Source organism: Pinus tabuliformis, chromosome 8 (assembly GCF_031772625.1).
Source record: "Pinus tabuliformis cultivar Carrire ecotype Pingquan chromosome 8, CPIR1, whole genome shotgun sequence".
Taxonomy (NCBI): domain Eukaryota; kingdom Viridiplantae; phylum Streptophyta; class Pinopsida; order Pinales; family Pinaceae; genus Pinus; species Pinus tabuliformis.
This window is the reverse complement of record NC_142294.1, coordinates 957,798,877-957,814,820: the sequence shown is the minus strand read 5'-3', so window position 1 is coordinate 957,814,820 and position 15,944 is coordinate 957,798,877. Positions and strand designations below refer to the sequence as shown.

The following is a 15,944-nucleotide window of genomic DNA, read 5'->3' as shown; positions in this document are numbered from 1 at the left end:
CTTCAGATTCTCTCTCGTCTTTAGTTTGAAACTTCATGAACACTTATTGATAGTACTTTTGTTTACTTCAAGGTATTGACTGTCATAATATGCTCTCCCTCTCAGCTGGGAAGTATAATCCTTCTATCTAGGCTCCCTCTTAATTTAGGGAGATCAACGACTTCCTTCTTCTATGACTTCGGAGAACCTTTCACAGTTTCATTCCTTCTTATGGTATCAAAGTCATCTTGATATATAGCTTCCTTGATCATGCTTATACGAACATCTTCATCATCTTGAAGATTATGCACCTGCAATAGTTTAATAGCAAGTACAACCAAATACAAATATATATAGAAGCATGAAGTTAACTATATCAAAATCATATTACTATAATGGAAGCATTTAGACTTTAGACATTAGACACCTAAACCTAGTTAGGTTCATAACAAACAAAAGTTACAAACTCACCTTTTTGCTAGGGTTTTGTCACAAACCCTACACTACATTACCAACTCAATCAAGATATCAATCTCATTATATCTATGGCTTCAATATTACTTTTAGAGATATGTGACAGTCTCTAGTATAATTTATTTGCAACCCTAGATTCCATCTTCGAGACACAAAGCCTTAGATATTAGTAATTCAATCAAATAACAATCCTATTATGCATCTAAGTTTTCAACAATGTTAGAGTTTACTTGGGTTTGTTGCAAATCTTAGATTTTATCATCAAAACTAAATCATATCAATAATAATATCATCATGTCCTAGAATGTCAATCTCTACTAGGGTTTTGTTACAAACATTAGAATTCATAAACTAAAGCATGAGCATCAATAATTAGGTTAGCATACTAGCATATACATATCTAGGATTTCATGCACTAGCATTTCATATCAATATCCACATCTACTAGGTAAACCCAAGAGACACAAACATAAATAATCAAAATTAGGTATACAACAATTTTATTCAGGTTAGGGTTTCGATCGGAGGAATAAACACCTAGGGTCTCATTCCTACGATCTTACTTATAAAGGTTTTGATCGCAAACCCTAATTCACCAAACCCTAAATATCTAGGGATTCAATACATAATTTAGACATTAATAAAAAACCATAAAGGGCTAGGGTTTCTATCATAACAATACCAAAACCATAAACATAAAATGAATAGGTTTTCTAGATTTCATCAACAACTCTAAGAAGACTAGGGTTTCATAAATATTGACATGCCCTTAGGTTAGGGCTTTATAGTGAACCTTTTTAGAGTAGACTCAATCTAATAATTAATCTAATGATTAATCAAGGGTAGACTCAATCTAATGATTAATCACCCTAACAAGAATCTTTAAGATTCAAAATCCTATACATAACGATGTAAGTAATGTAAAGCAAATTTCAAAAGAAGAATGATTGTACCTTTTACATGAAGAGAACTTGATAATAAAACTTAAAGTCTAAGACATACCTCGAGTTGTTCCTTAACAAACCTTGTAGGACATCAATTCTTGAGGGGTTTCCTTAGCAACAAAACTTCTTCCATGCTTCAAATATGTCCTTTGAAGTCTCCTTCATAATAATTGTGTATTCTGCAATCTTTCCTACCATGGAAAACATAAAAAGTTATTAGAATATAATACAAACAAAACTTGATGTGAGAAGGAAACCAAACATAAAAGAGGAAACAAGGAATGAGATACTTATCTTTTGGTAAAATGGAGGCTCCCTCTTAATCCAATCTTGAGGGAAACCTACAACTTCATCAAAATAAAGAAATGTTCTAACAAGGCATGTTAGTCCTTCTAGAAATCAAAACATAATTCAAAACTTAAAAATAGAAGACTAAGAGGGATATGGGGGAGAGGACTTAGTAGTATAAGTCCTCGACTTTCGATTCTTCAGCCTTGTTCTTCTTAGATGGAGCTTCATCAGCAACATTCGCATGTTCTCTTTCTCTCTTCCCATTCCTTGCATTCTTAGGACATTGATTTTTATAATGACCCATCTTATAATAGTTGTAGCATTCAATATTTGATAGGTCTACTTTCTTCTTTGATCTTTTGTACTTCTTGAAGGTTCCCTTCTTCTTGTGATGAGCAGAATAGGCATTTGATGTGAGAATTCCAATATGGAACCCCATTGCAGCAACTGGAAATTATTCCCCTAATTGTTAATTTTATTTAACAATTTATTTGTCGTTAGCTACGACAAATACTGAATAAATCACACTGCAACCTTCACAAATAAAAAGACTACGTTAGAAAATAAAACGTTGGAAGCTAAGAAATGCTAGAGCACATACATAAAAATAACACAATTATTTTTGGACAAAAGTCCCTAGAAAACCCAACGTGGGAAAACCGATGCAGCAGCTAAGAGTTTTATTATTATTCAGCAGTGAGAAATTCTCAGAAAAACTGGATGCCGAAATCTGGCAATCCGACAGAGAAAATACTGGCAAAAGTCTAGTGAGGAATTTTCCTTGCCCCACAAGCAATCTCCCGACACGACTTGCCTTCAAAAATTTGGCCCTATGACCCTCTGCGCTGCTCTGCACAGCCTGTTGGACGTCTAGCCTCAAACTGGTCCCTAAAGAAGTCGTTCTACCTTTTGTTGACTGGAAAGATGTTTCTCTGGCACTCTGGGATTCCTTCCTGGCCTCTAGAACTGAAAACGTCTATCCCTCTCAACAAATCGATCTTCCCTCTAGAGATTGTTGCATTGCCCTTGCGTCAGCCTCTCTATGACTCTTTTGTCTCTCTGCAAATGCATTCATTGGTTCTGGAATGCCTCCTCCAGCCTCGCTGTCTTTGCCCCTCTCTCACTGCTTCGATCTCTAGCTCTCTCTCCAGCCACTAACTGTTGCTACTCTGGAAATCGATATGCTCAGAAATCGGATTACTGAAGTGTATTCTCCATCACCACATCGACCTCCTCTTATAATCCTTTGTTGGAGCACCAAAGACCAAGATTAAAACATAATCGATGGCTAGGATCATCTTTGGATCGATCCATGTGAGTTTCTAGATGATTCTCGCGGTGACTTAATTAATACTAATTAATTAACCATATTCCCTAAGTTTAGACTTAGGAAATATTTAAAAACTGGTTAATAATCTAAATAAGTCATCTCTAGGCGGAATTTCTAGAAACGATCTCTAGGATTTGGAGATCTCATGTATTCTAGCATCTCCACAAAATTTCGTGGTTAGAACACATCCAATGCTACAAAAACTAACACTCTCTCTTAGCGAAGAATGTGTTCTAGTGCTACTGTACCCCCTGTAGCAACACCCTGTCTTTGCATCATCTCCTAGCGAGGAATGTGTTTTACTGCTACTGCACCCCCTGTAGCAACACCTGTCTCTGCATTATCTCCTGTCACACTGTTGATGTCTGGCCATACTACCCACCAACCACTACGCAACTCTGATATACACTGCATCTGTGCTACTGCTGACCCTACTAAACTGCTGCTAACACTACATATGCACTACAACTCCCTCTCATCTGTTGTTGCTGCAACTAAAAAGCATCCAAAATACGAAACCAATTGTGATTAGTATAATGCATTTGTCACCTGAGTCTCTGACTACTGCAAGTATCTGCACTGTCACTAAAGAATCTATATTGTTGCTAACTCTACATTGTGCCAATTGCACTGTTGTCAACTCTACACTGCGCTCCCCAACATCTGACTGCTACTAGTCTCTACAACTATCTCTATGGCATCTAACTACATCAACTGTCACTGATCCATCCTACTACTGAATATTGTGGGTAGCAAGGTATTGATCCATGAAGTGGACTCCTCAAGGATCTTGCCCATGTGTAGCGCTCTGAGGCTATAGCACCAAGTCACCCCACCTCACTCTTGGAGGTATATCAACAAACATGGTGAAGTCTTCCTCTAGCCTAGAGGACAGCCTATCGATCTCTGCTGAAACTGCCTGCTGGTCTTGCTTCTCTTCCTTGTCCTTCTTCTCGAAAGGACAATGGAAACTTTAGTGACCAAGCTCACCACATCTGAAGCACTTGACCTTCGACAGCTCCTTCTTCTTCCTCCTCTGCTCCCCCTGTCCCTGACTGGGACCCTTAGATACAAGGGCCGCTTTCTCCTCCTCCTTCACCTGCTTCGATCCGTTGCTGCTGCCACTAATGGAGCTCATCTCAACTCCTCCTACTGCAAATCGGCCCACATCTTGTCCCATCTTGGCAAGTTATCCCTGCCCAAGATACTATGGACGAATACCTACCACTCCTGTAAAACACTATTGAGTGTCAATCGCACTAGCTCCGTGGGTTGAGGCGTTGCCCCAACAGCTGACAACTGGTTTCAGACCTCCTAAACCCTAGCGAGGAAGGGATCTATGCCTTCCCCCTTCTGCATTCTAATGCATCTCAGCTTCTCCTCTAAGTACATCTTTTGCTACTAGGAAGTACCTTGGTGTAGCGTGGAGAGAGTCTTCCACATCTCTTTGGCCATTCCCTTGGCTGCTATATGTGAGACAATATGATCCCGGAGGCATCTACCACCAAATCCTCAACTAACAAACATGTGAGTGACACCTCTCCCAAATCAAGCCAACCAATGTTGCGTGTAATTGTTATGAACTATGCATATGGGTTGCCAAGTTTGATTTGCATGGATGCAGGACTATAGAGACGCACACATGTGGAAAAAGGAGTTGAGTATGGTGGAAACATACTCCACATTTTCCTCTGTAATATCCCCAATTCTGTGAGCTTGGGAATTTTGTCCAATTTTAGTAATATTAATTAAAAGGGGCAAATATTATTTTGGGGAAAGGCGACAAGTATTATTTTATTGGAGATTGGTGGAAAATTATTAATTTATTAAAATGAAGGAAAAAGTCACTTGGTGGAAAATGGCCCCCACGAATAAAATAATAATTAAAAGGGGACTCTAGAAGCATGGGGAGAAATTATAAAAAGATGAGGGACTCATTTGATCATCTTTATAGTTATTACACTTCACATTACATCTTCCCTTGGATTTGTTTAACACAAGAAGGGAACTGTTGTTTAGCACAAGAGTTCCAAGCGGAATTCCACCCTCATTTCGGAGAGCTTCGAGTGTCTCCCTAGTGGGGAAAATTTGGGGAGCTCAAGTCAGAGTTTCCATTGGGCATATTTGCAAATTGTTACAGTTAGTGTGTGTTTCTTCCAGGGCCCAGAAGTGCTTCGAACGGATTTGCAGATGTTTTCCATTATTTGATCTGGAGATTTTGTAGTGATTAGTAGGGCTGAGTTTGAGGGAATTCTTGGGGCCGAAATTCTACATTTCTAGAAGTGCGTAGGGATCTCCAGGCAAGCTTGTATAGGGGGGTTGGAGGAATAGCGGTTGAGGAGAGATAAGGGTCGGAGATTGGAGGCATACCTCAAGGGAGAATTTAGCCAGAGTTGGGAGAGATTTTCAGTGGTGTATTTGGGCTTAATTCAGCAATATCAATATTGTGGGGCGTTTTCTGGCCAAATTGGGCAATTTGCACTTGTTGGGGGTCACTAGGGGTCGGTGGATTCAGCCCAAACCCTTTCTAGGTTTTTGTGGGTTTATTGAGAGGAGTCTGTAGCTAATTTTACAAAAAAATTCGGGCGATATTTAGGCTTGAAATCCTCATTCTTATAGCAGGGCGAATTGCTAGTTAGCTGGGGAATTTGCATCATTTTGTGGGTTTGATTTTGGCTTGGAGATAAGCCAAACCTTTTCTGAGTATTTTCGGGTTTGAGGAGAGGAGCTCGTGGCTGCAATTTCAGAGCATTCTAGGAATTATTTTGAGCATAACTTCTAGTTCCATTTGGCAGCCTATAGCAGATTTTCTAGGTTGTGTGCATTATCAGTTTAGAGCCATTTCAGTGGTTGGTTAACAATATTTCACCTGGGGTCTGCATAGCTTGTGTTAGCACTTGAAATTTCACCTCAGGCTGAGAAAGGTAAACCTCAAGGCAACATCAAACCATTTAGCCTCGTAGCTAGCCCTACGGGGCAGGAGAAGGCTCTCTCCGGTCTATCTCGGTAAAATCTTCAATAGATGAGATGACCAATAAGGTAACACTGATATTAGGCTAGTAAACTGATCAAAGAGTTTGATTTGGGGTTTTTTGGGTTTTTGGTGGCAAATTGAGGAGAGGGCAATTTTGGGTGCGGGGATTGGACACAATTTCTGCAGGGGGTTCCTTGGGGCGAGGTAGGAGACAGTGTTGATGCCTTTGATTGAGGTGGATGGTCTGGAATGAAAGGTGAAGAGCTAAAGAGAGCAAACAATAACTTTGAATTCTCTTTAGACAGTAGAAAACATTGAAATTAAACAAACTTAAAAGCAGAGCATGGCAAACATGAATTCTTACTTTAACACTTCATTTGTTTAATGTGCAGAAGTAAAAGAAAGGAAATGAGTCACATAACAAGCTTACAAGTACATTGAGAAACACACCATCAACACATGAGTCCACAAGAATCCCAAAGAGGACTGCAAAACCCTGGTCTTCCTTAGCCAAAAATTGCAGAGATACAGTGAATAATACAATGATAGCTTCTTCCTCAAGAGTCCAACCATGAAAATGAGCAAGAAAGTACATAATATAGATGATCTAACCTCTTTCCCTGCCTTCATGGGTCGAGCTCACTATCCTAGGAGCTGTTTCAACCACTTCTAAACTAAGCACTACAAACTAGGCAGTCAAAACAACTTGCCTCTATAAGGTAGGAAACCAATTCATTCATTTAATTTTCACCTTTTTCATGAATGAATCTTCTAGAAGAGGTACATAAGAGTAAAAGTGTCTTAAAAGTACAATAATTACATCAAAGAGAATCATAATTCACCCCAAAAAGTCAAACTGAGTCAAACCGCATTTTTCTGAGCTGTACAGTGCATTTTGGAAAAATCTGCCTGATGGGTCGCGTGCCCCTGCCTGACGAGTCGCGCGCTTTGGAGCCACTTTTGGGGCACTTGCAGGTGTCCAAATTGAGCAAGAGTAGGCTTGTTGGAAAGGTCTGTGAGTCTACTTTCCAACCCAACTGGAATTTTTGAATTTGGAGTTCATTTGCCCTGTCAAAAATCAAATCTCCCAAGACTGCTTTCTGCAATTCAAAAAAGTGGCAGAAAGTCATTTTTTGTTAGTTTTTTGACTTTCTGGAGGCCCAAAACTTCACCAAATCTCAAGTCCATCCATGAGCATGTGTAACTTTGCATGACAAATCTGGAAATGCTGAGTTTTTGCCAAATGGAGTTGCCATGATGAAGGGTCGCGCGGGGGGTGAGACCCGTTAATGGGAAAAACCTGCAAATTGCCTGAAAATGGCAAAATTCACCCAAAATTCTCAAATTTTTTTGGGATTTGTGTTGTGGCTAGGCTATTTAGTGGCAGTGCCTTGATCCTTGAGTGAAGCCTCAGCCAAGATACGGAGGGGATTGGGCCTCTTTCTCCGTTTTAGTGCCTCGGTCAACCGCCTTTGAAACATCTTCATCTTTGCCTTGCACACATGCATTCTTGCCCAGTAATGGTTCTTCATGTTCCTCAGCAATTTCTTCTCTTGGTTGGCCTTAGCCAACAGCCTCTCCAAGTGTGCATTTACCCGGATGAGCATGGACTCTCGGTCAGCGGGCAATGGATCACCGGGTCTTCTTCGGTTCAAGATTCGGTCACTACGAATCCTCCACAACTCATCAAGTGCCTGCTCATCTTCCAACTGTTTGTTGCGCTGCTCCAGGTATGTGATGGTCCATTGTGCACCCTCTAATCTCCTCTGCAAGGCATCATTTTCAGCTCTAAGGTGCTGAATGATCTCCTTTGTCTCTCGGCTAGGAGAATTGGCCTCAAGATCAACAAGCTCAATATCTGGAACTCCCGATGGCCCCTCATCAATCATGGGCTGTTTGCCCCTCCCTGGTACCTGTGCTGGTGAAGAAAGCGAGGCCTCTTCCACCTGATGTGGAGATAACACTCGCTGAGCTGATGATGAAGGCGAGACCCCTTCCACCTGCTGTGGAGATAGTATTCGCCGAGCTGCTGCAAATAAGGCCCTCGGGCCTTTCTGATAGGTAACCAAAGGTGAGGAGCTGACATGTCTAGTGACAGAGATGTCATGCTGTTGTGATGGTCCTCCCTCCTCGTGAACAACCTCAGGATGTGGCGAGGGTGGTGCTGTGAAAAACTCACGAGAGATGAACTCCTCCCATGAGATGCCCTGCTGAGCCAACTGATGCAATACTACAAGCTGAATCAAACCATAATGGCACAGGCTCCTATACTGCTGTGTCGGGCTCTTCCTCTGCAACATGGGCACCATCCTCTGAATGTTCTGATAGAAGAAAATAGGGATGTTCATCATCCTCACTCGGGTGAAGTGCATCAAGAGGCGAATATGGTATGAATATACCTGTGAAAATCTGCCCTCACAGGTAAAATAGTGCATGATGAGCCTCATCATGGGAGCATACTCGCTCCTGAGAAACCTGAATGGAAACACACCTGCCAAATGTCTCATGAATGGTGGCCAGACAAAAGGCTCAAAGTGAACACTATCCAGCACCTTGCGCTTATTCCACACCTCCCCAACATTAGGTATCCCTGTGGCATGTGAAATCACCTCGGGTGTCAAAGTGAAGTCCACCGCGGCAAGGTTGACATGTCCATCATGCAAGTGTAAAACAAAAAGGCAAGCCAACTCTCGGTGGTGCTGAATCCGAGAGATCCTCTCACAAAACTCATAGCAAGACATATACTGGAAACATGTGACTGCCATAGGACAAGCCTGTAACTCTGCTAAAGAGGTGGGCTCTTTTCGCCTATGATGACCACCCTTTCCACCCTTATGAGGCCTCCTCTGTACCTCCATCTCTGAAGCTGATGACTGGTCATCACTTTGCTCATAGGTTTCGGTTTCTGACATTGTTTAAAGAGCAAAGTGGACAAACTGTGCTGCTGTTTCTGCCCGTAAAAAGCTGATTTATATGCTGTTTCAAGGAGACAAGGAACATGAGGGAAATGTTAGGGGAGGGACATTTTTACAAGGAAAATGGGAATACATGTATACAACAGGGAATTTAGGGAAAAACACTGCAAATATCACTGCATATGCATCATTAAATACATGTGTTTACATGGGTATTATGAGGGGTAGGGTTAGGGCTTGATTTTTTATTTTTTAGGGAAAAGGGGTAGGGTTTATTTTCTTTACAAATTTAAAAGGGAGATTTATATGGACATACAGGGAAAATGAAATGGGAATGAGGAAAAATGAGTACAAGGGAAAAAACCATTGAAACAGCAACAAACCCTAGCAAATTTTTACAAATTTAATATACAGCCATATGGAGCGTTTTCTCTTGCACAATTTGATCATTAAAAACACAATCATGATGTCCTTCAAACATAACCAGCAATCATTTCCAAGTTTAGAGAACCTACCTCAAGCAATTTGATGATTTGGAGGGTGCTTGAACAAATTTGCAAAGGGTTTGGAAGGGAGGTCGCTGACGGGTCGCGCGCCTCACCCAACGGGTCGCGCGCGCCTGACGGGTCGCGCCCGTTGAAAAACTGAACTGCGGGAACCCCTCTGACGGGTCGCGCGCCTCTGACGGGTCGCGCGCCTGGCCTGACGGGTCGCGCGCCTGTCAATCGCCCGAATTCGCTCAACTTTCACTCCTTTCACTCAATCACTCGCCCAAACTCTCTTGCAAGTGTCTTGGATGCACAATGAGAGTAAAAGGAGGGAGATTGGGTCTTTATAGGTTTCATTTGAATAAATTTCATGCTCAAACCCACTTTCTAATGTTTCTCTTTGACACTTTATAAAACTGACTTTTTGGTTTCCTTTGTCCTGAAATTGACTCATTTAGTGCTTTGGCTTGATTCTTTTTGCAGGGAGATCATCTGAGGGATCTTGGCAAGGGGACCAGGGTTACATGCTGTCCGCTGAAGTCTTTTGAAATTTCATCACCTTTTACAAAAATTTGAAAAATGACCTTGGCTTTAAAAACAGAGTTTTTAAATCCAAGGTGAAAATTAACTGTACCAGATAAACAATTTCGAAGAAACAACTTTACAATCATCCCTCTGGCTTGCTGAACACTTATTGACCTTCAGAGACATGACCTTGTAAACATACTTGACCAAAACCCTAGACCTAGGAAATTGACCTCAAGACAAGACAAGACAAGTTTGAAAGAGCTTAATGACTGAAATGACCTGATCCAGCAATGCCAAGAGGGGTATAAATACACCAGCTCCTCCATCAGGGTTATGGCATGCCTAATGGGATGCAAAAATTGACACTGATGAGACACCTACCTATGCAAATGCAAAGAGTTTTGATCGCTGATGGAGGGCTCAAGACTGACTCTAACAGCTTGCATAGCAAGCTCAGGTTCTATTGTTCTTACTCGTTATGTACTTAGATTCCCATTGATTAATAAAATGGCTCAATTATTATGTTTATTTTCTATGGTGCTCTGATTTGGGTGCTTGGACTTTAATTTTAATTGTTGTTTCTAGTTCATGTTTTTGGTATTCACCGTTATTTTACAATTAGGAATATTATAGTGGTATCAGAGCATGATCTTGGCCAGTTGTGGGGTATCCAACAAGATCATGGAAAGTTTGGGCATGTATGCACAATGATGGGTGAAACCATGGACAAACCCATGGCTCAAGGAGGATTCAACATGCAAGAATTCTAGGGTGAAATCCACTGGAACGATGAGAGGTTGGCTAAGTTGAGGAAGGCAATGAACCAAATCCATCCTCATCCTTACAGCAGAGACACTAGAGGTGCGCAAGTCATGGGGGTGCAACCATCTACACTGTGTGGGGAAAGTCAACAGAATCAGGGCACCAAATCTCCTCAAAAGGAGCAGACAGAATAGGGACAGTTAGAGGGTGAGACCAAGAAGCACTTTTGTTGGTGGAGACTTGGTTATAGATATCAGGAACCTGAGGAGGAGGTTGAGCATGAGGTTGTGGGCACACAGGAGTGTGAGAAGCGTGTCGATGTGTCCAGTGTGATGCAGGAGTTGTTCTTGTTGGAAATCCCTTTGGTAGCTTCGGTTGACACCCTAATGGAGAGAGTAGAGCATCCACTTAGAGGGTCATCTGTTGAAGAGGTGCCACCCATGGATGAGGTATCGTCTATTATTGAGGGATCCATTGATGAGGTGTACAGGGCCATGTCCGAGTTTTCAAGTGATACTAGCCCACAACAAATTGGTGAGGTGCTCGGAGACATGTCCAGTGACGAAGTGACAATAGGTACAAAGTTATCTAGAGTTGTGACAGAGTTTCCAGATTGGTAGCTACCTATCGCTTATTGTTGAGGATGTTATGCATGATGAGCTATCCATGGAGAGGCAGTTAGTGGCTCATGTGAAGCCCATGCTGGAGGAGGATGAGCAACCATCCATGGAGTCAGCCATCGATGAGGAGCAGTCAGGTGCAGCGGAAACCAACAAAGTTGTCATACTTTCAGATGGCAGTCCCCTTCAAGCATACATCGATGGGGCTTGTAGCATTGTTGGGTCGCCTTTGCATGTTGGTGAGAGAGAGGCCACGTTACCTAAGAAGATTACATGGATTAGCAAGACTAGCGAGATGAGGCAACACGAGTTGCACAAGGTAAAGCATTCGCAGGATGGAGGACTTGTACCATCTATGGTTGTTCGTGCATTCAATCCCTCTCGGGGTTGGATGGCGAGAGATATTGAGTTGGTATCCAGTGGAGTTTGCTAGGAGGTTAGATGCATCCATGGCCACAGTTCAGTAGAGGTTGTGGATTACTATTGATTTCGGGTGGCATCGGATGTGCTCTAGGCCTCAAATTTTGCAGGGTGGCTGGGGCACATGTATTCCAAAGAACCCAGGAAGCGTTTTGGGAAATTCCACCCAGAAACAATTTTATTAAAATAATTAATAATTTTTAATGGGCCCCTAAGTCTAAACTTAGGAAATTAAAAATATTAATGGGTATTAATCTAATTGTCGGTGTAACTTCTAGAAGAACACGAGGATCAAGCTAAAATGATCTTAGCCATTGATTAGATTTTAATCTAGATTGTTGAATGTCAACGAGAAGATTATTTAAGGAAGCTCGAGGATCATTTGGAAGACACATCGAGAGATCAAGAAATCGAATTTCTGAAGTGAGAATTTCTCAGGAGGAAATTCTAATCGAGTAGATTTCTTGCAATTGAGGGGCAGAGATAGCATCCGGAGAGAGAGATTTTCTTAGTTAGAGAATCATCAATAGAGAGAGGCAGAGAGTGATTCAGCAACGCTCACTCAGAGGTTAACGCAGGGCCATGCAGAGGCAGCACAGAGGGTGAGAGAGTCTGAAATTTTGCAACAGAGTCAGTTTCAGATGCTGGGCGCTGGGGTGTGAGACCGGGAGGCTGAGACCAGTGACTCCGAGCAACAAATCGATCAACTGGCTGGGTGATGCAGTTCCTAGAGGGGCTGACGCAGGGACTGTGTGACCACTGCGCAAGGCCTGCCAGACGCACCTCATCTAGTGACCAGATCAGCTGAGATTTTTCTCAGTGATTGTGTGAGGTAATCTCACAAATCTTTTAGCCAGTATTTCTCTCTTTGTCACTGAATAACCCTTGAGGTATTCAGAGATGTATTCAGAATTTGCTACTGTTTAATAATAATAAACCCTCAAATCTGTTGCATCAGTTTTCCTGCATTGGGTTTTTCCGGGGACATTTGTCCAAAAATAACGGTGTTACTGTGTTGTATTTTCTTTCTTGCTTAGTCTCTTTTTTCTGCATATAAATTAATTAAGTGAAGTCTGCAGTGTATGTATTTCAATATTTGTCGTAGGAAACTGCAAATAACTTGTTCATGTAAATCTAACAAGTAGGAGAAATATCATCAGTCACTGCAGTATGGATTCTGGTTTAGGAATTTTCATATGGTATCAGAGTTGCAGGTGGAACAAGAAGCGCAGTACCAGAAAACCTAGCTCCTGCAGCAGCTTGAAACCCCAGAGGGTTTGCTCAGTTCTTAGCCGAAGGGCTAAAATTTCGAGGTAGTCTCTCTCTGAGTGAGTCGACAGAGAGAGGGGCTTCCAGATCGAGTTTTGTCGACGCAGAGGGAGCAGCACTGAAACCTCAACGTGAGGAGACGCTGGTGGGATGCAGATTTTTTTGTAGGTAGTTTGTTGGGCAGAATATCGTCCGAGGAGAGAGGAGAAGCAGAGCTGAGGGAATTTCTTCCTCAGAGAATTCCTAGATGGAATTTGAATTCTCTAGAGCTGAGAAACAACAAGGGGCAGCAGTTTTAACTAGCTCCAGTAGGTAGTGCGTAGGCTAGCCCAGCAGCAGCATAGAGGAGAGAGAAGATTTTCGACATTTGTGGCAAAAATGGCAACCAGTGGCTTGAGGGATCAAGACAGGTTGGATGGGGCATCCAACTACGTCATCTGGAAGGCAAGAATGTTGTTCCTTCTAAATGAGCATGCCCTCAAGACATACGTTGACAGCGTGGTGGATGTCCCTGTAGATGCAGATGCAGATTCGGTGAAGAAATACAAGGCTGAGATGGCAAAGGCGAAAAGAATGATCCTAGATGGAGTAAACGATCATGTGGTCTGTCACATCGCTAGCAGAGGGATTGCTAAGGAGATGTGGGACGCTTTGTCTATGTTATATTAGGGATATTCCAAGCAGTGAAAGATGTACCTTGAACAAAAGTTGAGATCTGCTCAAGTGCAGAAGGGGGAGCGTGTGGATCCATTCCTCATGAAGCTTCAAGAGACCCGTGATGAATTGTCTGTTATGGGGCATACACCTCAAGATTCAGAGTTGGTTACACTGACCCTCAATTCTATCTCAGATGAGTGGCAAGTCTTTGTCCAGAGTATCCTGGGTAGAGCAGCCTTGCCAAATTGGGATAAGATGTGGGCAACTCTAAAACAAGAGGAGCTAAGTAGAGAATTAGTCAAGGTTAAACTTGGTGGAAGCAGCAACAGGATAATGTAGCCCTTGCATCAAAGGGATAGCAGTAGCAGCGGAGACGTAAGGATGTCTAGAAGATCAAGTGTTTCAAGTGCGGTGAGATGGGTCACTACGCTACTCAATGTCCTCTCAAGAAGAAGGATAAGGATGAGAAGCATGATCTGAAGGCTGCGCTCGCGAAGATCGAAGAGGAGTTTGCCATGACAACTGAGATACCTCCCGAAGGGAGGTGAGTTTAATTGGAACTGTAGTTCGAAAGAGCTACAAATGGGCAGGATCCTTGAGGAGCCCACCTCTAGGATCATTTCCTTGCTATAGAGGCCCAGATCATAAGTAGCAGGGTGGACTAGTGTCGGATAGTGACGAGGAGTGTCGGCGAGACAGTTGCAGTGGCTAGGAGTGCTAGAGACTTAGCAGCACAGAGCAGAGTTGGAAGCAATGCAGATGGTACAACGTAGAGGTCAGCTGCAACACAGTAGATTCAAAGGGTCAATGCAGAGACTAGCAGCAGTCACGTTCCAACATTCACGTGGTATCATAGGGAACACAGTTAATTCAGTAATTTTGGATGTTTTTCCATTGTTGATGGAGTAGCAGCAACAGTTTGCAGTGTAGTGGCAGTTGGCAATGGCAATGCTACCAGTAGCATAGATGCAACACTTGAGAGGGAGTTGTAGTATGGATGCAGTGTTGACAGTAGCAGTGTCAGCAGTAGTACAGTTGCAATAGTAGCGCACTATTTGGTGGACAACATGTTAGACATCAGTAGCACAGAGGACGATGCTTCAGAGTCAAAGCAGTACGCAACAACCTATATTGCTAGAGCACATTCCTCGCTAAGAGGGAGTGTTGATTTGGGGTAGCATCAGATGTGCTCTAGGCCTCAAATTTTGCAGGGAGGCTTGGGCACATGTATTCCAAAGAACCCAAAAAGTGTTTTGGGAAATTCCACCCAAAAACAATTTTATTAGAATAATTTATATTTTTAAATGGGCAATTAAAAATATTAATGGGTAATAATCTAATTGTAGGTGTAACTTCTAGAAGAAGACAAGGATCAAGCTAAAATGATCTTAGACATTGATTAGCTTTTAATCTGGGTCGTTAAATGTCAAGGAGAAGATTATTTAAGGAAGCTTGAGGGTCATTTGGAAGACACATTGAGAGATCAAGAGATCGAATTTCTGAAGTGAGAAGTTTTTAGGAGGAAATTCTCATCAAGTAGATTTCTTCCAATTGAGGGGCAGAGACAACATCTAGAGAGAGAGATTTTCTCCGTCGAAGAATCATCAGCAGAGAGAGGCAGAGAGTGATCCAGCAACTCTCATGCAGAGGTTGACGTAGGGCCACACAGAGGCAGTGCAAAGGGTGAGAGGGAGTCTGAAATTTTGGAGCAAAGTTAGTTTCAGAAGCCGAGAGCTAGTGTGTGAGACCGAGAGGCTGAAAGTAGTGACTCCGGGCAGCAAATCGATCAGCTGGCTGGGTGACACAGTGCCTAGAGGGGCTGATGCAGGGACTACATGAGGACTGTGCAAAGGTAGCGCAAGGCTTGCCAGAGGCACCTCATCTAATGACTAGATCAGCCAGGATTTTTCTCAGTGATTGTGTGAGGTAATCTCACAAATCTTTCTGCCAATATTTCTCTCTCTGTAACTGAATAACCCTTGAGGTATTCAGAGATGTATTCAGAATTTGCTACTGCTTAATAATAATAAATCCTTAGATCTGCTGCATTGGTTTTCTTGCATTGGGTTTTTTTGGGGACATTTGTCCAAAAATAAAGGTGTTATTGTGTTGTATTTTCTTTCTTGCTCAATGTCTTGTTTCCGCATATAAATTAATTAAGTGAAGGTTGCAGTGTATGTATTTCAATATTTTCCGTAGGAAACTGCAAATAACTTGTTCATGTAAATTTAACAAGTAGGAGAAATATCATCAGTCGTTGCACTAGGGATTCCGGTTTAGGAATTTTCACAAT

General features: G+C 42.2%; 1 protein-coding gene across 7 annotated transcripts in view; it reads right to left on the bottom strand.

The window, feature by feature from the left end:
- Positions 1–15,944, bottom strand: part of LOC149238645 (splicing factor U2af large subunit A-like) — a 463,993-nt gene that overhangs the window by 54,774 nt on the left and 393,275 nt on the right. The gene's annotated exons all lie outside the window — the stretch shown is intronic.